The following is a 22698-nucleotide window of genomic DNA, read 5'->3' as shown; positions in this document are numbered from 1 at the left end:
TTCTTCAGATCAAAGTTACATATTTTTTCTAAATCAAACTTCCACAACTTCCAGTCAATTAGAGCTAAATCGCATTACATACAACAATGAAGGAGATGTACATTTATTTTTATATGCAAAAACTATCATCAAAGAAAGAGAACAGAGTGTCATTCTATATAAAGGTCTCAGATTTGCATTACATTTTCAAGGACAATTTTGTTCACCTGTTACTATTACTATGGAGAAACTAAATTTGCTATTAAACAAGGAGATGTTAAGCAGCTAAAGAGTAAACTTTATTAGGTCATTTTAGAAATCTACTAATTGGCAAATTAATATGTAACATATAGAATACCCTCAGCTAGATTAAAATAAAAATCATTCAGCACGGAATATGAATATTTACACAATTTAGCATATCCATATAATACAGCAACATACTAGGCCAGATCCTCAGCTAAATTAAACGGAGCTACACCAATTTACACAAGCTGAAGATCTTGCATATCTACCTATTCAATTCAGTAGCTAATGAGTATGTTGTATAATTGTCACATACTACTATAGCATTTCCAGCATGACAGTGTATCCAACAGTGCATTGATGCAGGGAATGAACAAGGCTGACAGTTTGGGCCACTCACATACCCTGTAACAGCCGAATGTTTGTTAGCTGACTTAAGCATTCGTTCCCTGGTTGCTCTGAATGAATAATATTCCTTCACGGGAATACAAAGAAGTGAAGAATCAGGTCCACTTTGCAGGTGAAATCAGATCTCCTGTGGTGTGTTCAGCAGTACTGTCTTTGTGTCAATGGGACACAGTATTGATCTGAATACTCAGTCCACTTTTACCTCCTATCTGGTACTTGCCTTTATGTTCAGAGCTTTAGCATGATGGAAATGAATCTACTGAAATTATTTTAAATGAATGAATTAATCAATCAGTCAACTAATTAATGATCTAATTAATTATTAGCTATTAAGTAATTCATTATTCAAGAAAATGCCATTCAACATTTATCATATAGATAGTTTAGTACTACAGGATGATGTTATATTTCCTAGCTGATGTAAATCTTTTTAATATAACAATAAATTTAATTTTATAACTTGCTAAAAAAGCCTGTACCTACTTATTACTGTTCCATCTAAATATCAGATTGTTGTTAGAAGCATAAGAGCTTTCCTCACATTTACATGAATGAAGAATACCTAATAAGCAATATATCTATGGCACCAAAGAGACCATTCACGTAATTGCTGCTTAAAGTAGTATTTTTCAGCAGTCACATATGAAAAGAAAATGTCTAGAACCTACATAAGAGATTACATTTTATAAGATTTTCTTAACTCAAAAAATATTTCCTACACATTTAATTTAAAATAAAATAAAATAAAATAAAATAAAATAAAATAAAATAAAATAAAATAAAATAAAATAAAATAAAATAAAATAAAATGAGGTGTATATACCTACAAGAACAAAGCAAGAGAAAAAATCTGGGATAGAAACAAATTGGAGAGATTAGTCATAAATGTCAGATTATTACAGCCACTGATAATTATATAGAACCACTCAACAGCATACTTACCCTGTTTCAAAGGTGTTGAGTTTACAGACTCAAAGCTGAAAGTTGTTTTTAGAAGTTAGTTGAGGCTAGCTAAAACTACTCATCTGAAATTGCTTTAGCAAAGATTTTTGCTTATGAATATGTATGCTATTTTGTACAAAGTACTTTATCAACTGGATGAATATTAGTATGAGCAAACTCCCATCAATTTAAGTCTTTAGCTTCAGTAGCTGGTTGAATTGGTTTTGTACTGTAAACTCCTCAGGGCAGGAACCTTGTCTGCTGGAATACCAATAAAGACCATGACATTACTTTCCCTCTCCTCCCTCATCAGCTTCATTGAATAGAGAGCTCTGAAGATGATACAGAATTGGCCTTTTGTCTGGGTTGTTATTCAAAATGGATTTAGAAAAGCAGGAGTTCAAAGAATGATTTTTTTTTAGCTATACTGAATCAATTCAGGTGTTATTCTATACTATTCATGTTATTGTTGTTGTTGTTGTTGTTGTTTTTTTCAGGGTTTTGTAATGAAAAGAGGGAAAAGTCAATTAAGCAATGAAGTCGTCTCCCACAAAAAGTTTTTTTGGATTTGAAAATAAAGTTTAGAATTTCATCTTCTCTTAATATTTTAATACTTAATTGATTAAATTTTTATTTTATTTTATTTTATTTTATTTTATTTTATTTTATTTTATTTTATTTTATCTTTCCTCCAGGTAGCTGTTTTCTTTATCCAAAGTCTCAGAATATGAACCTGTTATTGATCTCCTAGAGCTTGGCTGGATACCTAACTGCAACTTCAGCATCACTGTCAACAAACTTTTTCTTTAGTTTTGCCAGTTTTTGGACAACTGTGTGTTCTGCTAAAAATTTATACTATGGCAATTAAAAAAAAAAAAAAAATCATCCATAAAATACATAGACTGTAAATGGGATTGTAAATGACCCATGAACACCAAGAATTTCCTAAATATTTCAATTATAGTAACACCAGTGACTATTTAAGTTTATGTTAATGGTTTTCCTGAAAAAAAAATATGTGTTTTTTAGCTCAAAATTACCCAGTACTTTTTTGCTGGTGAAGTACAGCAGTTGTATCAATTCTGACAGGTGGAGAAAAATGCCACAGTTCATCAGTCAGTGTGATTTTATACTGAGATTCAAGGAAAAGAGAGCAAAACTAAATTCCAAGATTTCACTGGTATTACCGTAGCTACATAAAGACAGAAGATTTATGCAAGAGTCTTACATTCCACTGTAAGAGGCAGTTGACAACTCAAACTACAATGGCAAGGATGATAGCTTATTTTGTTGAAGATTAGTTTCTGGATGTGGAAACATATGTGTGTGGAGGTGTTTGCATGAGGCTAACATCACCCTATCCTTTTGTGCACCATGTTAAAAAAATAAAAATAAAAAATGTATAATAGCGAAATATGTCTCCTGCTTCTGCTACAAGCAAGGACCCACAATTTGAGATCATCCAAAGAGAAATGAGGGTTCAGGATGCTCAAATGTTTCCCCTTTGTGTGTATGTGCATGTACGCATGTGATGTCTGAAGTTACTGGTTTTAAAGCTGCTGGATGATATTTACCCACTGACAACCACTTGGCATCAAAACAGGGGGACATATACAGCCCTTGTACTCCAGATCCGATTTCACCTCTAAACCTTTAAAAATAAAATGAATTAAAATGGAAAGAGAGGATGAATATGAATCTGTACAGCATTTGTAAATGTTGGTAAGAGTTTTGATAATTTTCACCTTAACTTCATGTAAAACATCCAAATAAATCAAAAACACACACCCCTGACGTAAGGCTAAAGGACAGGCCCCTGAAAGGAAGGGAAATTATACTCACTAAAGAATACTGTCTGCTTTTTTTTTTGTTTTGTTTTGTTCTGTTTTGTTTTTGTTTGTTTGTTGTTGTTGTTGTTGTTGTTTTTTAAAAAAAAGGAAGATAGAAAATCTTGCATTTTTTGCAAACAGACCAAAGATGGGGACTGCACCTCACTGACAGAGGTCTACTCTGTGCCTTCCCTCTATGTTCACCCTGGCTTCTCAATATCTGTTGCACTCTGTCATGGAGGTCACCTGCAGCTGCCTGCTGTCTCTTGCCTCTCACCAGCTTCTTTACCACTTGCACATTTCCTTGTTTAAGTCTCTTTTTCCCTGAGCTCTTGGCACTCTTTGAGGGCCTAAGGCTAACTGCTCCTTTCTAAGCCCTCTATTGTCTGCTGCATACCAAACTCCTTCTCCTACAAGCCCTACAGATCTCTTTTCTGCCTTTGTTTCTAGCTGTAAGTCTACTTATCTCATTCCTCCAAGTCTCTCTCTCTCATGGCTTTCTTTCAGGCTGTTCTTTGCTTTAGGCCTCATTCTTGCACAGTGTGGTCTCTCTGCCTAATCAGCCGTGCTGCTCATTACATTCGGGAGCCCTTTGCTATCTGTTTGGGTTTTTATAGTCTCCTGTCACCATGGTATCTTAGCGTATTCTCACAATTGTGTCTACTTGGTATTTTTAATATATTTGTACATGTGTACCTGCATATGTGTATATTATAATATTTAGTACAAACAAGAAAGACAGTTTTGCTTGGAATATTCACTCTTGTAGATGCTCCTCAGCTTCTTGTGGTTGTAAAGATAAACATCTGCCACTCAACCACGCATTTTGAGTCTTCATTAATGTCTTTTCTTCATTTTTATTCTTGTCATCAATGTTCATCTGTCCTCAGCCAGGAGTTAAGAGAGAGCGCATTTTTGAATGGAAGTACTGTAAAAACTATTAATTATAGCAGCAGGAAGAATGGCAACATAATTAATAAGAGGGCCCAAGAAAAATATTTAAAATAATTTTTGTTGAAAAATTCAGTCTTTGTTGTTTTGACAAAACACTCTATAGGAGTGCTACTTTACCTCAGATTATTGTTATTGTTTCTCACACGGATTTACTTCTGTACCCATCTCCTTGCCCTCCCCCCACTGATCCCTTGCTTTTCACTCTGCAACCATGGCAACTCTTTGCCCTGACTGAAGGTTGGACATTTGGCCACTCAGAGATATCACTAGGGCTGTTCCATTGAATCAACAACTAAAGCCAGGGAGAAGGAGAAGTTCACATCTGCACAGCCTTTCCTTCTCTGTGGAGCTACATCAGCTTTATCAAATTCCTCTGTCCCAGGAAGAAGGAAAGAGAAATGATCTTTCCTTCTCTCCATTCCCAGGATGTGGCATATTTGGCTTATGAAAGTTCTTTAGGCTGTTTCCAAATTTATTTATACAACAATCACTGGTCAAAAGAGAATTACTTCTTTGGCTTATGTCATTTCTAAGGGAAGATAAAAGACAATTATTAGCATAAAAAGTGTTGTGTTTCTGAAAATATCAATACAACTTTTTGCTGAAGGATCTTAAATAATTTCTGTGCAATTAACTAAGTCTCATAACTGCCCTGGAGCTGATATTATTGTACAGATGGAGAAACTAAAGGAGATTAAGTGACTTATACATTGTCATGTAAATCTGTGCCAGAAACAGTCACAGAAACCAACAATTTCCTTTGAAGTCATGTGACATCTTATTTACATTAGTAAATTTAGCATTCTTCTGCAGATCTCCCATTAATGAAATTCAGTTTAAGATTTTACTACTCTTCTGGTAATTTTCTTCCTATTCAACATGGCACTTAAGAATATACTTTTCTTCAAACATGGGACTTGGACTGGTTAAGACACTTTTGTTCAGTTTATTCCAATAAAGCATTTGGATTAAAGAAATTTCCCTACTTTTCAGGAAAGAAAAAAAAAGTTCTGAGAAAATTTTACCATGAAACACTAATTTTAATATTTAATAGATTAACATTCTCAAAGGAAAAAGCAAACAAAAATTTCAGAATGTATAAACTGACACGTTGATCTTTTTTTCTCGGTGCCTGACAGTGTACCCAGTTAAATCTATTTTTCTTACTTTTGCCTTATGAAATAAAGTGTGAGAACTCTATTTTGTGCTAGTATCCAATCTGCTGTCCAAAAGGCAACAATAATTTTGTACACAGTCTAATACTGTGTACAAAAAAATAACCAATCTTTTTCCATATGCCAAATGCTAAGTCAGAGGGACTGAGGTGGTTGAACACTTCTCAGGAAAAGTGTTCATCACCAAGCAGAATTAGAAATAAAACAGTATTTGATGCTGTGCTTGTACTTTGTACATTGTACTATTTGAAGTTATCATCTAAGGTGCTTTGAATTTCATATTTAGTAAATTTGTGGACGTACAGTAATACAACATGGTACTTTTATACAGCCTTCTAAATATTTATTAAAAATGAATGCTCTTATTCAGCTGATTAATAATTGACTATGCTTTCCACTTAACTATCTTTGTTTTGCCACTGATATTCCTACACTGTTCAACTGACTAAAAGAAATTGCTTGAGATGCTGAGGCAATTCCAACCAGCACAGCAAGTTTCAGAGTAGGGCTATACATATTTAAATGTATACATCTTAATTTGCATACATATCTGAACATAGAAATAAGAGAGAAAAATAAAACAATAAATAGTTTCCTTTTCTCCTCACTGAATCACAGAAGTCTTTAGTGGGAGGAACAAAGGGAGAGAGGTCAGTGTATGGTTGAATCACCAACCCAGTGATAATTAAGGGATATATGTTACTGGAAGTGTAAACTTGTAGCTTGGTGGAGAATAATTTACTGTAAGTTACTTTGATAGTATATTAAAATGGACCTTAAAATCCAGATAAACTTCTTCAATTTGAATAGTTTATTTGGTATTTATTTTATTATTTTTCTCTGGAGTTCTTTAACACTTTTTCTTAAGATAAATTAACAAAAATTCCTATGCCTATGATGTTTTAAAACCCTTCTTTCTCACCTGGAACCAACCAACAAACTTTTCATTCTTTCAGAAGAACCTCAAAAACTTTTTTTTTTTTTTTTTTTTTTTTTTTTTTTAATGGCCCAGCATACTTTTTTAAAGAGTTCGGATAATAGCAGGTCTATTGTTTTTATAGAAATTGCTAGACATTTTTCATGGGATAGGGAGTAAAAAATAAAGGTAAGATACAAGTTCCTATCAATCAGCTAAAGCTGATCTCAGTTGGAAACCATGTCTGGAGTGCTTATCTCCCCAGTATGACAGATACAAATATATTGGAAGGACCTCAGCAGAGGGGTGATTAAGGGACTGGAGAACTTCTCATACGAGGAGAAGCTGAGGGACTGTTCAGCTTGGAAAAATAAAGGCTAACAGGGGACTTTCTCAGTCTCTATGAATAACTGATGGGAGGCAGTGATTAATATGTAGGCAGTTTCTTCTCAGTGATGTTCTATGAACAGACAGGAGGCATTAGGCATAAACTGAAATACAAGAAATTCTGTTTGAACATAACAAAAAGTCTTTGTACAATGAGGGTGGTTAACACTGGAACAGGTTGTCTGAGAGGCTGTGGAATCTTCATCCTCGGAGGTATTCAAAACCCATCTGGACACAGATCCTGGGCAACCTAGCATTGAGCAGTATCAACTAGAATGGTATAATTTCTTACTAAAGATCATATAACATATCTGTAAAAATTTTGGATAGCAGAATTATTACAGCATCCCCCGCCCCCCACCCCTCCAAATTTATCATTGTCTCTTCAGCCTTCTTCTCTTCTATATATTAAATAAGTTATTTTAATATTTTTAGTAGTTTTTGTTTTGCAATTTGATGCTTGCTCTCCCAGAAGCCTAATAACAGCTAAATGTTAATAATATGAAATAGATAAGGAGGATTACTCACTACTGGTTATACATATCCTGTCATGCAATATTTGCTTTTTTCACTATATCATGGCATTGATAATTCATACTCAGCTTGTGACCCATTAAGTCTCCCGGCCTTTTTTACAAACTTGAAGCCTAGCTCATTGTATCTTACTTCATATACATACAGTTCTTTATATCTAAGAGTAGAATTATATATTTCTGTTCATTGAATTGTGTTTTTTTTGTTTTTTGTTTTTTTCTTTTTTTCTTTTTTTCCAGATGATTTGATTTCTTCAGATCATTCTAAGTTCTAATCTCATCCTCTGGCATGTATACCATTCCCCCCACAATAGTGTTTCCCATAAATTCAATAAGCAAAATGCTGTCTATCTAGTACCAGAATGGTAGGTACTTTTTTTTTTTTTTTTTTGGGGGGGGGGAGGGGGGAATGGGGGATCAGTTTTGCATATATAAGGTTTCAAAGAGTTTGATCTAACATCTTTATGAGATGGTCATCTGAGGTAGCACCTAAGCATTTATTTAAGTCAAGAGCAGTAATGTCTGCTGCCTCTCTCCCATCCATAAGGTCTACTAGATTGTCACTTAGATGAAATGGTGTGACATAATTTGTCTTTAAATCATGATGGCTGAATACCTACTTGTGTTCTTTGAGGTGCCTATAAATAATGTTCTTTTATCCCTCACAAAGAGGTGAAGTTAAGGTAGTTTCTTAACTGTCTTTTCACTTTGTTTTCATCCTCCTTGCATTTGCCCTTCTCTACTCTTCTGAAATCTCACCTCTGAAAATATTCCAAAGCTACTTTAGCCACATTTATAGGAAAAATTTCATTATGGCCAGGCAATTTGAAAATGCCTTCCTTATCTAAGTACTGTTCTAAACTGTTCTTTCTTATCCTACTTGAGATCTTACAGCGTTGCTCAATGTTAGTAGTGCTAACATCCTTATTGTGCATAGTATTTAAAGTGCAGATTGAAGCAGAAATGAATTAAGCATGTAAGACTCAGCTTCTTCATCTCTATCAAATATCACACTCAATTTTCCTAGTGTTGCTTCTACTATAACTAGTTTCTTCTTACCCTTCATGCATCTTGTGAATGACATCTTGTTTGTTATCTCAGCACTTTTGCATTTGTCCCAGTTGTTTCTGGTATTCTTTCATATTCTTCTCTAGTCATGTAACCTACTTTCTGCTTTCTGAATTCTTTTTGGATTTTTAAATTGCTAAAGAGCTGATAGTTTTACTACATTGGTAGTAGATCTTAGTGCTTTTCCTATTCTTCCTATATATTGATATAAATATTGCTCATTTCTTTAGAGGAATTACTTAAATAATTTCTTTATTTCCTTACTCTCTAAGCCAGTAAGAATTCTCTAACACTGTTGATGGCTGTCTGCTTTAAATTCATAAATTTGGTCATGACTCCTTTTTCCATAAAGATCTTGAACTCTTTCATTGCATTGTCACAGTGACATTACCTTCAATCTCCACTTTGGCAGCTAGTGCTGTTCTAATGTGAAGAATCAAATCTAGAACAAGCTTTTCTCCAGACATGTTTTCCATAATTTACATACAAAATGTTATGTAAAACATTGTTATGGTTATTTCTGAGTCACCAGGGAAACAGTATAGATGTATAGATGTTAAGGCTTTAGATTTTTCTAATACTTTAGAAGGTCACAAGCTAAGACTTGATTTCTTTTTTAAAAAGTCAGTCAATTATTCCCACTGCAGTGGTTCCTCAAGAATCCCACCACAGCCTGAATTGTAGAGCCAACAAATTTTTGAGTATCTACACTTGATGATCCTAAAGAAGTTGAAAATGATACTGGCCTGCCATAGCCATGTGAAAAAAAAAAAAAAAAAAAAAAAAAAAAAAAAAAAAAAAAATAATAATAATAATAATAATAATAATAATAATAATAATAATAATAATAATAAAATAAATAAATGTACAAGGTTGGATATGAATTGATCATTTTCATGTTGAAAATATGGTCAAACCCAGACAGATTTCTATTAACAACTTAGGTAAAATAATACAACTAAATGGTACTCCAGAGTTTTATATGCAGAGACATTGAACAATCCTACTCTTGGAAGGCTAAAAAATAAATACCACAAAACTATCAAAGATATGTGTTCCATCTTCCCAAGCACCAGCTCAGATATCTTCAAACTCATCTCCTTCAAGGCAGTAAGTGAAATTGATATGTTTGTGCTCTAATGTCCACTTATTTTCCTTAGGATCTTTTCTTAAGAACAGCGCATAACAACATAATTTCCCCTGAATAATTTTATTTGTACAATCACAGCCACATTACTTCTTCCTTCACCATTAAAGACCCAAAGTACCACCTACTGAATGGTGGTATATCATTCTTCTATGTGGTCTCTGGGATATTAAAGATAGATTTTACTTCTATCTGCTGCTGCTCAGGAACTTTGGTTTAGCTATATATCTATTTTAGGAAGAGAAGATGAAATAACCAAACACTGCAGTCATTCTTAAACTTTTGGTACTATTGGAGCACCAAGTACAATCAGACTTTTCTGTGAATCATCACAGCTGTTAGAGGTCAGCAATGCATTATTAGCATTACTTTTTTATATAATTGAAAAGGCTATTAAGAAGTTGTGGTCTTTTTTTTCCATTTGCTTATTCTTCATGGCTTCACCAGGAGCATGCTGAGACCTCAGTCTGGGAGTTCAGCTTAGATGGTAAATGGACATTTTCAAGGCAAAAAAAAGGATCCAGCTCCTGGTTGCTTTCAGTGATGGCAGATATCTTGGAAAATCTCTTTTCAAACCAGCTAATTTCAAATCTGTAGCGGGATTTCAGTATCAGTAGGATTTCAGTATCAGTGGGATTTCAGTATCAGTAGTGGGAAGAATTTATCCTGGGAAGGTCTTGCTGATGCCACCATGAACAATGATAGTACAGAAAAAATGGGATGTCAATGCAGGAAAATTAAAATAAGTAAAATTAAATTAAATTAAATTAAATTAAAATAAAATAAAATAAAATAAAATAAAATAAAATAAAATAAAATAAAATAAAATAAAATAAAATAAAATAAAATAAAATAAAATAAAATAAAATAAAATAAAATAAAATAAATAAAAGATTCTGCACTTCAGGGACAGGCAGGCTACTATTCTAAGTTAAAATGTAATTTATACTCCTCTCCAGAACGCTCAGCTCTTTTCCGGGGTCTGATTTGTGCTCTCCTAATTCTTGATAATTTTATAACACCTTGACAAGAAGTAGAATAGATATTGAACTCCTATGTATTATGCATCTTAGCATTTTTATATTCAAATCCAGATACTGTGTTCTGATTTTCTACTTCTGCTGTATAATTGGGTCATCAGGTTTTCCATTAAAAATGCTTAACAGAACATTACAATTAAAGTCTAAATCTATTACCTTTTGCCTAAGTATGTTTATAATGTACTTCTTTAGTATCTTGGATGAAAACATTTCTTTAAATAAAAGATTAATTAAAAGAAAAAGATATGCTTTATACAGTAATTCACTAAAATCATTTTTAAATGCCATTAACACCACAGAATGAATTAAATTCATCCTGCTACATTTTGAGAAATATACTTTAATCCAAAATTGCTATATTGGAAATTAGTACCTATATATTATTCTCAGAGTCTTCAAGTTTCTTAATCTAGTTTGGAGATGACTGACCATTACAATTAATCAGTGGTTTGTTATTTTAAATTTTAAAAGTGGTTATAATACCCTTTTAGGTTTTACATTATGACTATCAGATATTTTAGTTACATTAGAGGAATTATATATTTGTTGTTGTGTGCAAATTTAGGCTGTAAAAGGCTGTTATTCTTGGAAAGGGGAAGTGCTTTGTTAAACAGCTTTGAAAGCTATTGACAGATTTTGTCCTTTCCCACAAGACAGATATGTGGACAACTCAGTAGGAGTCTGCCCTGGCCCTGATCAAGTGCCCTGGAGCTGTCCACAGGAAGGTGCTGGAAAAAGCAGAAGCAGATGGTCCAGGTATGCAATTATTTTAGTCTGGAATATAGCATAATAAGCAGCCCATGTAAGGACATTTTTGAAGTAGATCTGATCTGGAAACTGTGACACTGAGGATGCAGAATAACCTTCCACCAGTGAGAGTTCCCATCTCAGAAGAGAAAGGCTTTAGCAGATGACAAACTTAAACAACAAAAAACATGAGATTTACATACGCATATATAAACACACACAAACAAACACTCACACACACACACACAAAAAAAAAAAAAAAATCCAGGTTGGAAAAACCATGGAAGAAATTTAGAAAGAAATGTATTGACTCGGGAAAAAAGGGTAAATTTCATATTATGTTATCTTTTACTCAGCTTACAGTTACTTCATTCTTAACTGCATAAATACTGTATATGTATATGTGTATGTATGTATGTTTATATATATGATATGTTTGCGTCCAAACATGCACATGTGCATCTGAGAAAGAGGGGGAGACAGTGTGTAACAGAAAAACTTAGAAAACCTTTTCACTTTGAGTTGTTTATTCTCAATAGGATTACCAAATAAATAAATGAGAGGTACATAGTTTAGCAACATATAAAAATTGATTTTCAAATTTGTGGTAAAGAGATGGGGCAATATTTTATGATCAAATTAAAAGACAGACAGACACTCCATTGGCCCCAGAAGATCACAAGAGATAATAGGCATTCATAGATATTGAATCAAAGCATGGATATTGTGACATCCCAGATGAAGCTAGAAGCACCACGAAGGACTTTCTTTGCTAATAGGCTTTTCACATTATGTATGCAGTTATTGTTTTGTATTATATGCTATCTGAAATGATACAAAAATATTTTGCTGAAAAATAAACCACTGGTTTTATGCTTAACACCAGGATTACAAAGTTGATGTCATGAATTATTCATTTTATTTGACTTAATGTAATCATTTTTCTCCCTACGTTAAGCCCCTGTGAATAGTGTCCTATACAGCTACAGTTCTGAAGAACTTAATACTAGAGGGAAAAACACCTGGCATTAACTGACAGTGAATTAGGCTCATTGTCATTTAGAAAAAAATACTTTGGCAATTTAATCCTTGACGCTTTGTATATACCAGTTTCAAAGAGCATTTATGAAGTATACAAAAACGATAGACCTTCAAACCAGGAAATAAAGATAGATGAATTTTAGGCAATGGCATTGAATCCATCTATGTGTTGCAAACCCAGTTGTAATTGGACAGCAGTTCTGGTTCTTACAGTCAATCAGTCAGAGAATTCTGATAAGCTTTCATAATTTACTCAGGTCAAACCTTTCTAAAAACTACAAACCTCAGAGCAATGGTCTTGTGAAAAAGCATGTTTCTCAGTTCACTGTTCTTGCCAATTTACACACTAATTTACTTTCTGGTTAACATGTGAACAGAGGAAATAAAATAAAAAAGATTTATCAGACCACAAAATTTTGCTGAGGAAGTCATTAAGTTCAAATGACTTTACCTCAAAGTTATCAGAACCAGTGTTAGAACTCTAGAGAGTAGTTTTATTCAGAGTCATAGTCATCAAAAGAGTTTTTCTGGACCTCATGCAGAAACTTGGTCTCTGCAGTAAAACTAATGCTCATCAGACTTAAAATCTTACCCATTATCTACCAGATATCTACTATCTGATTCCAAATCAAAACATAAGCTTAATTTATGTTGTTAATGGATTATTTCATCTTCCAGCAATATTATGATACCAAATAAACAAGGTAACTATCTCTTTTGTTTGTTTGTTTGTTTGTTTTTAAAGATGATAAAAATGCTGAAATGTGAGTAAACTGTAATAGAATCTCAAGGTTTTCAAAGACTAATTGTTATTAACTGGTGACATTTCCAAATATAAATATCCAAATAGCAGCAATAGAAAATGGAGGTGTGAGGGGAAAGAAAAATGCTTCCATGAACTTCCTGTGCTACTTATGAGGAAACTATAACTTTAACTTAATGATCAAAAGGAAAAGGTTTACAACGTATTCCTGCATTCAGTGTTTGCAAAGGTGCACTGCAGTGTCCACTTCAAAAATTTTCTATTCAAACTGTTCGTTTGAAGGTAATACTAACTGCACATTTTTGTTTTGCTTCCTTTTATTTGAGATTCTCATTCTCTCCTGCTCTGCAGCAGTCTGGGGAAGCACCAGTTTAACCATCATGATTATTATGTACTTTTTTATTTATTAATCACATTCATGATGAATTTGAGCTACATTCCAATCTAAATTGTGAACTGGGCCAGAAGATGTAGCAGCCATGTCATTTTGTATCAGCAGCCTCTCTTTTATTCCAATACCACTCTGACCTTCAGCAATAGTGTCATGTGCTTCTATAATGGTTCTCATTGCCTCCTTTTGCAAGCTCCACAGCTCCCTAGAGACTATCTGCATGGGAAGATAACTTTAGGAGCCTCTAGGGGTCTGCTTTCTGTTTGCTCCCATACTGGCTAAAAAACAGTAAAAATCCCATTTGTTCGAATCCAGAATTTTTTGCCTTTTTTTTTTTTTTTTTTTTTTTTTTTAAATTCAAGAGCAGAGAGCAACACAGCCTCTGCTTTAAGTTTCTCAGCAAAGCTACTGCCTAATTACTGCCTGCTGAGTAGCGCAGTTAAACACAATCAGTCAGAAAGCCTTAAAGATACAATATCCTTTTTCATGAACTGTCTGCTTGTCAATACGAAGTCACCCTCCTGCTTTAAATCAACCAACCACAGAGCTGTTATGAACAGCAACTGATTTTCCATGCAGTGCTGCAAAACAAAATCACACCGTATCCTATTTTTAATGACCATAGTTTTTCAACTGCATAACAAGAGGTAGCTGGCACTGCTGAGCTGAACCATATCAAAAAATGGGTTCAAGTAGAAATAGCACAGAACCCTTGAAGAATACAAGTACAGACCCAATTACACATGCATTGTGATGCTCAAAGCCAATTACAGGCAAATAACAGTGAAACATTTTTCCCCCCTCATAGCTGCACTGTAGACATTGGATGCTTAAATTTTTTGTTTCTACAAGATACAAGATAGTTTTTAAGGCTCAGATTGTAAATATTATTTTAATAATCCAATGTGTAGTTATGCACAAAGGTTTTTAAAAATTGAATTAACATGTAAGCTAATCAAGCTTACATCAATGTGGACAAGGTGCAAGAATTTTATAATACTTCTGTAGGTATTTTCCATTAAATCTTCAGATGTACATGCATTAGGAACACATACATGCACAAAATATACAGAAGCAACCATATGAACGAGTACTAGACTATAACCTTCTAAAGACATGTCAGAACGGGCATTTTCTAATAGGCTTTGGACATTGAGTGTTTACTGATCATTACCAATTCTGATCTGCACTTTGGCATAAAATTAAGCTATAAATCTCCTGTTAGCTGGAAATTTTCTATTAACTTGAAAAAATAAAATAAAAAAAAAAAAAATCAAACATGGAGAAATTAAGAAATATATTTAATCTGACAAAGTGCAAAAAGACTGTTTTTTTCTCCATACTTAGATAAATGATCTCACCATGATTTTCAGCTGTATTGTATCAAATATTTTGCTCCATTCTAGTAGTCTTGTTCAAACAGCGTGTCACAAGCATAAAAATGTACTTAAAACCTTTTAGTACCTGTTATCTTAAATTAAGTGCTCTGCCTTATAAACATTTTAGTCTTTTTGAAATATGTTTCTATTGCCTCTCATTCTCGCAGCATTACTACAGGACAGAGTTAAGTGGTTTTGCATACATGAAATGGGCACTATTTAGAGCATTATTTACACAACTGTAGTAGTGACTGGGGCAGAGACAAGAGAAAACATAAAGAGGAAAAGTGGAACAGACACTCCACCATCAGACTGAATAGAATACACTCTTCACCAGTGGCTCCACCAGCAGCTATTGAAAGTCCTCTTCCATTCATTACCTCACTAAATCTGATTTTCTTCTAAGTATAACCTTGGACTTGAATTTCTTAAATGTATAATGCCAGATTTAGAGATAGTTATAGTATATCTGTTTCTCTTTAAATTACAGATAAATACTCTTGGTCTTGCCTCCATGGTAATATAATCCTTTGACTGGCAACTCCTCTTGTTCTAAACTTATTGAATATTTCATATAAATATAAACACCAAATAAAAAAGAAGAATCTTATTTCCCCTTATTTGTACTCACATTATCATATTGATTATTGTTTAATTAGCATTAACAGCATATCAAGTGATATGAGATATAAAATTCTGAGAAATCTTAGAGTTTGGGGGACGGTGAGGTCATCATAACAAATGCCCAATTTTTTTAGTAAAATAAAATATACTAATCAGTTGATTGATTTTCAGAACTAAACTTAAGAACAGAAAACATGTAATATATCATTTAGTTACCACACAAAAGTTATTGACTGGAATATTCATGAATTAATTCTAAAATTAGAGAAAATAAAATAAAATTATTATTATTATTGCCATATACTGTCAGAATAATGTGCAAGCACAGAAATAATATTATAATGCTGATACAAAAGAAAATCACCTTTTAGAAGAAAAGCTTGGAAACTAATTGTGTTCCTTACATATTCACCAAAGTGCACTTAGAACAGCACACTATTAAAGAGCAGCAGTAAAAAGGGTTGTATAAAAGACTTGTTTATATCTAATGTTGAGGTTCTGAAAGAACTAATTGAAATATCCAGTGATTTTAGAAAACATTTCAAATCATAGAAGTACAATACTAACATCATTAATTTAAGCATTGCTCTAAAACAAGCACACATCCTTCCAAGCAAGGATAACTTCCTTTTTTTTTTTTTTTTTTTTTTTTTTTTTTTTTTTTTTTTTTTTAATTATCATCACCCAGATTTATAGTTTTCTGTACTGCTTGACTATAACAGATGAGAGGACACAAAACAAGCACTTACCACCAATATTTTTCCTGAAAGTTTCCTAGGGTAGTACTTTGAAGGTACCATTCAGGATGGTACTGTAAAGAAATTGAGGACAGCACGATTCATTGCCCAACTAAAATGAGCAGACAATTCAGGGCAGACAGAATAAAGGTGCCAAAATGCATCGATTAATTTGGCCCTCAGTATGCAATCACTCTATATATAGATTTTAAATGGTGTGTTTCAGAGACTAGAAGAGAGGGAGCTTAGTTCAGTAGGTTGGACCATTGGCTGTTCTCTGTATAGAATACCACTTCAGAGATCCTCTACTCATTTTTAATTACATTTCTAGCTCACAACACCAATTTGAGAAGGGCACTCTAATCCCACATCTCAAGAGAACAGTCAATCAGGCCATTTTACTTACCAGATAAAATTCTTAAAATATTCATTCAGATTCCTTCAAACCTCAAAGCTGTGGCAACTAATAAAGTCACCGTACCTCCAAAGAAAAGCTATGCTGAATTGTCCTTTCCCATTCAGAAGTTACCTAAGGATGCCAGTAGCCTATATGAGCATGACAGCTTGATAGAACATTCATTAATTCTCTTAATTGCAACCTCTGTCCCTCAAATCAAGCCCATGAAGAAAATTATTTTGATTTATATAGAAACTCTGAAGAAATCACATTATTTTATTTTGTTACATGGGACAGAAACAATGAAAGGCTGACATAAATGTTAAATGTTGCAAAAGACCCAGCTTTAAATTTTAACTTCTAAAATAATTATCAGATTTACCTGTGAAGTTACACAATGTTACTTATCAACGATGATGAAAGTGATTTAGGACAATGAAGCTGTAATTTCTAATTTGAATTCTAGTTTAAAGTGAAAAATACAAGTTTCTGCTTGAACTGTGAAGGTATGTGAAGGGACCATGCAACTGAGAAGAGTTTCAAAGCACACAAAATCATCTCTAATAAAACGTTAGTGAAAGAATCTGATAAAATAAATAGGACCATAATATTTCCACAAAAAGTAGGAAATAAAACTGCATTCCTTGAAACTGTCCAAGAAACAAAAACGATTTCCAGATTGTAAGTGGTATTTCAAAGATCTGAGACAGAAAAAAAAAAATGTACTAGGTTTTTTCCTTGCCTAAAATTTACTGTGCAGTCATGCAAGGCACTGAGCAAATTTTTCCTTATCTGTAAAAGCACTTAAGCTAGAGCTTAACCTGAAGCATGAGAGAAATACCACTGAAATCAATAAGAAAACAGTGTTTAAGTGCTTAAAGGTAAGCATCTATTAATGTGAATTGCTAGGTAGAGTCATGGTGCTCAGATCCTTGAAGAATAAAGCTTTTATGTTATAACTGGAAGAGTCTTTCTAAAGCACCATCCTGCAGTTATAAAAATAATAGCTTTCGAGATCAAAACAAATGAGTGTTTGCAAATCGGTTACCAGAGGTTTTTGCTCTTCTTTGGAAGTATTGTTTCTGGGCCAATGGACAGACATTGCAAATCCTGCCACCAGTTAGACCTTGGATGAGTCCTGAGTCCCTGGACTGTACTTCTAGAGTCATTAACCTTCAATCATGTAATTATACTTCAGTAAAAAGAACCATGAGCAAGGTTTACTTTTGAAATTAGTAAAGACAATAAAAGTCTAATAGCTGAGTTCAAAGATTCAGAAGCATTATGTCTCCTGATCTTAATTTACAGCAGCTCCTGGAAATGAGATTTAAAAGGTAGCTGCCTCACTCATGCTATGATCAACCTGGAGCTTGATGGTCTGTTTACAACACTTCTACTCATCTACATATATAGCAAAAATTATGTAGTATGGTGGTGATAATTAGTTTTGACTGCAGGAAAACTCCTGAATAAATGGCTATTTTCATTGAATGGAGAGATTTGTGACCTTTATACAACTTATTGGGGTAATTTTTGACCTCACAAACAGTCACAGCTAGCAAGAGAATATTTCTCATACAATCACTTTTTTACTTTTCTTTTTTTTTTTTTTTTTTTTCACTACTGTGGGTTGCTATTTAATTTCATACAGATCATTTTACTATCTGAAATTGGACCATTATTCAGAAGAATTAATAAATTGCATTTAGACTTAAATGTGGTACTAAAAAAAAAAAAAAAAAAAAAAAAAGTTTATTTAGGTGGATAGGTGGATAGAAGCAAGTGAATTTCAAAAGTGAATTGCTGACCTGGGTCAGAAAAATGTCCATCTGTTATTATAAACTATTTGGAAAACAGTATATATTTCCTGCAACAGGTTCACAAAATTCATCTGCCTCATACCCTAAGTCTCATCCTAATCAATAACAGAGTTGGCACAGCTTTTATCCTAAAGCATAATGTTGAACACTCTACATCACATGATTATAGCTTATTACACTTACACTGGACTGGACTGCTCTATTAATAAAGTCTGATTATTTTCTTAATTATGATACATTCTTGATCTTTGTATCTTCTTGTGGCAATGGGTTTCACAGAATAAATCAGACTGTGTGAAAAACTCTTGTAACTTGCCGAGTGTTCCCTTTCTTGTGCATTAGAATACATGCAATGAATTCATGTTCTACCTCCTCTAACTGTTTGATATTTTAGACATTTTCCTCATGTCTTGCAGGCTTACAAATACATCTGCCAACATCTTTGCATGATCAGTGCTACAGGAAACTGTAGGTCTGAAATTGCAAGATCTTTTTCTATGGCATTAGTTGATATGAATATATTTGAGAGTTTGTAGGATTAGTGGTATAGTCTGTGAACATATGTACATATGTCTCTTCATTCTGTCTTTAAGAACCCCCTGTAATTCATTTCCACAGAAAAAGTCAGGAGTTTTTAACTGCAACTGATGTTGTTTTCAGCCTTAAAAACAAGAAGATAGCACAAGCAGAAACAAAAATAAAACTACTAAAGCATTTAACTGTAGACTGAATTTATGCAGATAATCAAAACTGATGTGGAATTTCCAGGGCTGAAGATAACTAATACCCCATTTCACATGCTACTTAGTGGTTCATATAAACAAGTTTTTTCACTGCAATAACTTTTTCAGTTCAGAAAAAATTAGTAACATTGGCATCCTTTTTCTTGGTCTCAACCTGACAGATTAGGATGGGTATAAACCACAAATACTTACAGTGTGGCTAAATAATATTTACAGGTGCGATGAATCCTTGGTTACCATTACTGACTCAAAGGCTCTTTTCTATCATCAGTTTCCAGGACAATAGTATCTCATGTTCCCAGTTCCCAGTATCTCACGAGTTTGTTATTTGTGAGTGATTTTTTTTTAAAATAATGATTTGCAATTGAAAATAAAAATGTAATTTACTGAATTAATATCATAGTTATAATATGCTGCTTTCAAAGGGCATGAGTATTAGAGAAATCTTTGGATCGCTTAAGATGAGAATATATAGAGATGAATAAATGCCTTAGTAAACATGTGATTTCATATGAAGAAAAAAAAAAATGTTTTTTTTTTTTTTTTTTTTTAATAAAGAATTTCCACTGTAGAAAAATCTGACATTTTCTTTAAACACTTAAATTCGGAAAATGTTATACAGTTTTTGCATATGAGCCAAAAATGGAAAGCTCTTGCCAAATGCTTTCTGGTCTCTTTACTGGCACTGCAGTTGCAGTTCCAAGCCAAGAATTCACAGTGGCTACATGGCACTGAATTTTTGATGTGCTGATTTCAGACTGGCCCTATTTTGACAAGGAAGTCTTTTGTACAACTTTTGAGATAAAGCATATGCAGATAAGCCCTTTTGGACGATGTATGCAGTGGCAGAGTTAACATTTGTTTTGTGGCTGCTTATGGTACTAATTTCAGCATTAAGACTAAATTTTGGTTTAAATTCTGAGTTCTACGCAGCATGCAAAGACTGAATTTTAAATGAAAGACTAATTTGAAAGAAAATAATAAAGCTTCATAAATTTACTTTGATTCTTATTCTGTACTCTCATCCTACATTTCCTACAAAATCCCTCCTGAGACCTTGTGAATTTCTGTTTCTTTTCAATCGTTTCTGTACACAATTTTACAATTTTCTGTTGAAGACAAAAACTTTATAGTTCATCATTTTAATGATATTGGTAACTATCATTCTCTCCTTGTATAATTAAGAGAATGACTTGATAGTGAGTATCAGGAAAAGCAAGCAAACAAACGAAATATTATTCTAAATTTTAATCTACACCCTAAGATATACCCCCTGTTTATAATACCAGCTACCTAGGTGAAGTTCTTTGTCTGAGAAAAATCATCATTCTTTTATTTCTTAAGCCTGGATATCCCCAAAACAACTGCTTAGACATCTCTCTGAAGCATGCTATGCACAACTCCATTTATGAATCATCTTTATTATCCCTGCTAATGGGGTCAAGGGTGCCTTGGATTTTCTTATATTGTTTTAAATCCCTTCCATTCTCTGTTTAGATTCAGTGGTGATAAACAACCAGAGGCAATAATTGGGTATTCAGCCCTTTCTTCTGCCCTTCCTAACCTGCACATACTATGGACAGACTGCATGCACTGCAAATTGCAGCCAACTGTTTGCAGTCTGCAACAGCTCCCAGTGCAGGAGACACACAGCCTCTGCAGTACCTCCCCAACAAACTAGAACTGCTCCTCTCAGCAGAGAGCTCTCATGCAGTCTCTTCTATTTATTGTTCTTTATTCAGTTAGAGATAATTTCTTTTTACACATAATTTGTTATTCCCCTCTGTATTTCCTTTAGAAATTCCCTATTTATAATCCTAATAATGCATTTCATTTATATATATATTGTCCAATATGCTTTAGGGTTTAACGGCATTGTTTCTTTTGCTTCCTGTCCAGCAACTATTGAGGAATGACATTGCATTAAACTAAAAGATATACTCCTCTTTAATACTGTGTTGCTTGACCAACTTTAGATAAACTGCATACATTATCTGATTGCCTTCATATTTAAGGATAATCTCTTGAAATTTATGGTGCCTTAGATGTGAGTACTGTGCTTCCCAGGAAAGGTAAGCTGTGGAAATCTAATAACTTGGCTCATTCCTGATTTTAAATATTTAGAATTTCTTCTAAAAACAACAATGTATTTTGAAATAAATTATGGGAATTTAGGTGTCTGAAAAGATGTTGGGGAAACTGGTCTTCACATTTTTTTCTGAAGAGGTCATAAAGTGCCAGAGATCTAAGGATATCTCTGTACTTGCTAGTAAGATATCTAAAATACTGATTACAGTATGAAGTATCTTAGTAAAATCACATTTTTTATTTTTATTTTTTCATAAACCACTTTTCTTATTCTAACATCTCCAGACAGGGGGGAGGAAATTAAGCAATTCCTTTTGGCAGGGAAAAAAAGAAAACAATAAGCTATTTAGAGGACACTGAAAGGATACTGAGAGTTGCTAAGGTTCCTAGGATGTACATTTTCAGAATACATCATTTGAGCACAAGAGAGTAGCAAGATCGGTCACTTAGAATGAGCTGTCATTCTTATTTTCTTTGGTAGACCTTTTCCTCAGTTCATTAGTTTTTGAAGAGGTATCAACACGTTTCACAATAATTTGCTTTGTGTGTTATTGGGCTAAATGTATTACGAATTTCCTAATGAAACAGTATGCAAATTAAAAGATATGCCTTTGTTCATTAACTCATAGACATATTTTATCACTAGGCTTATTTCCATCATTAATGAAATGTTTTTACCTACTGCAGACTTTTTGATGTCTAAATGTTTATATACATGCAGTTAAAAAAATAAAATGGAAAAGAGCTTTTTGATAGTAAGATTTTAGGAAGAGCCCACAGGAAGGAAAGTCATTAATATCTGAGGGAATGGCAGGAAGCTATATCAGAGGAGGTTCAGGTTGGATATTAAATCATAGAATCATGGAATATCTCAAGTTGGAAGAGATCCATAAGGATCATTAAGTACAATTCCTGGGTACCCAAAGAAAAAAAACAGACCATGTGTCTTATTTTGTCCAAACACATCTTGAGCTCCATCAGGTTCTTTGCCATGATCACCTCCCCAGCAAAACTGTTCAAGTGTCTGGCAACCCTCTCAATGAGGAACCTTTTCCTGACATCCAGCCTATACCACCCATCACAGCTTCAAGACATTTCCTTGGTTCCTGTTGCTGGTCACCAAAGAAAAGAGATCAGCACCTGTCCCTCCGCTCCTCTTCATGAGAAAACTGTAGACCACAAAGAGATCTCCCCTCAGCCTTCTTTTCTCCAGGCTGAACAAACCAAGTGACTTCAGCCATTCCTAACTCATCTTCCCCTCCAAACCCTTCACCATCTTTGTAGCCCTCCTTTGGACGTTCTCTAAGAGTTTTATATCTTTCCTATACTGTGGCACCCAAAACA

Source organism: Aythya fuligula, chromosome 2, assembly GCF_009819795.1.
Source record: "Aythya fuligula isolate bAytFul2 chromosome 2, bAytFul2.pri, whole genome shotgun sequence".
NCBI lineage: Eukaryota > Metazoa > Chordata > Aves > Anseriformes > Anatidae > Aythya > Aythya fuligula.
This window is presented reverse-complemented; position numbering follows the sequence as displayed.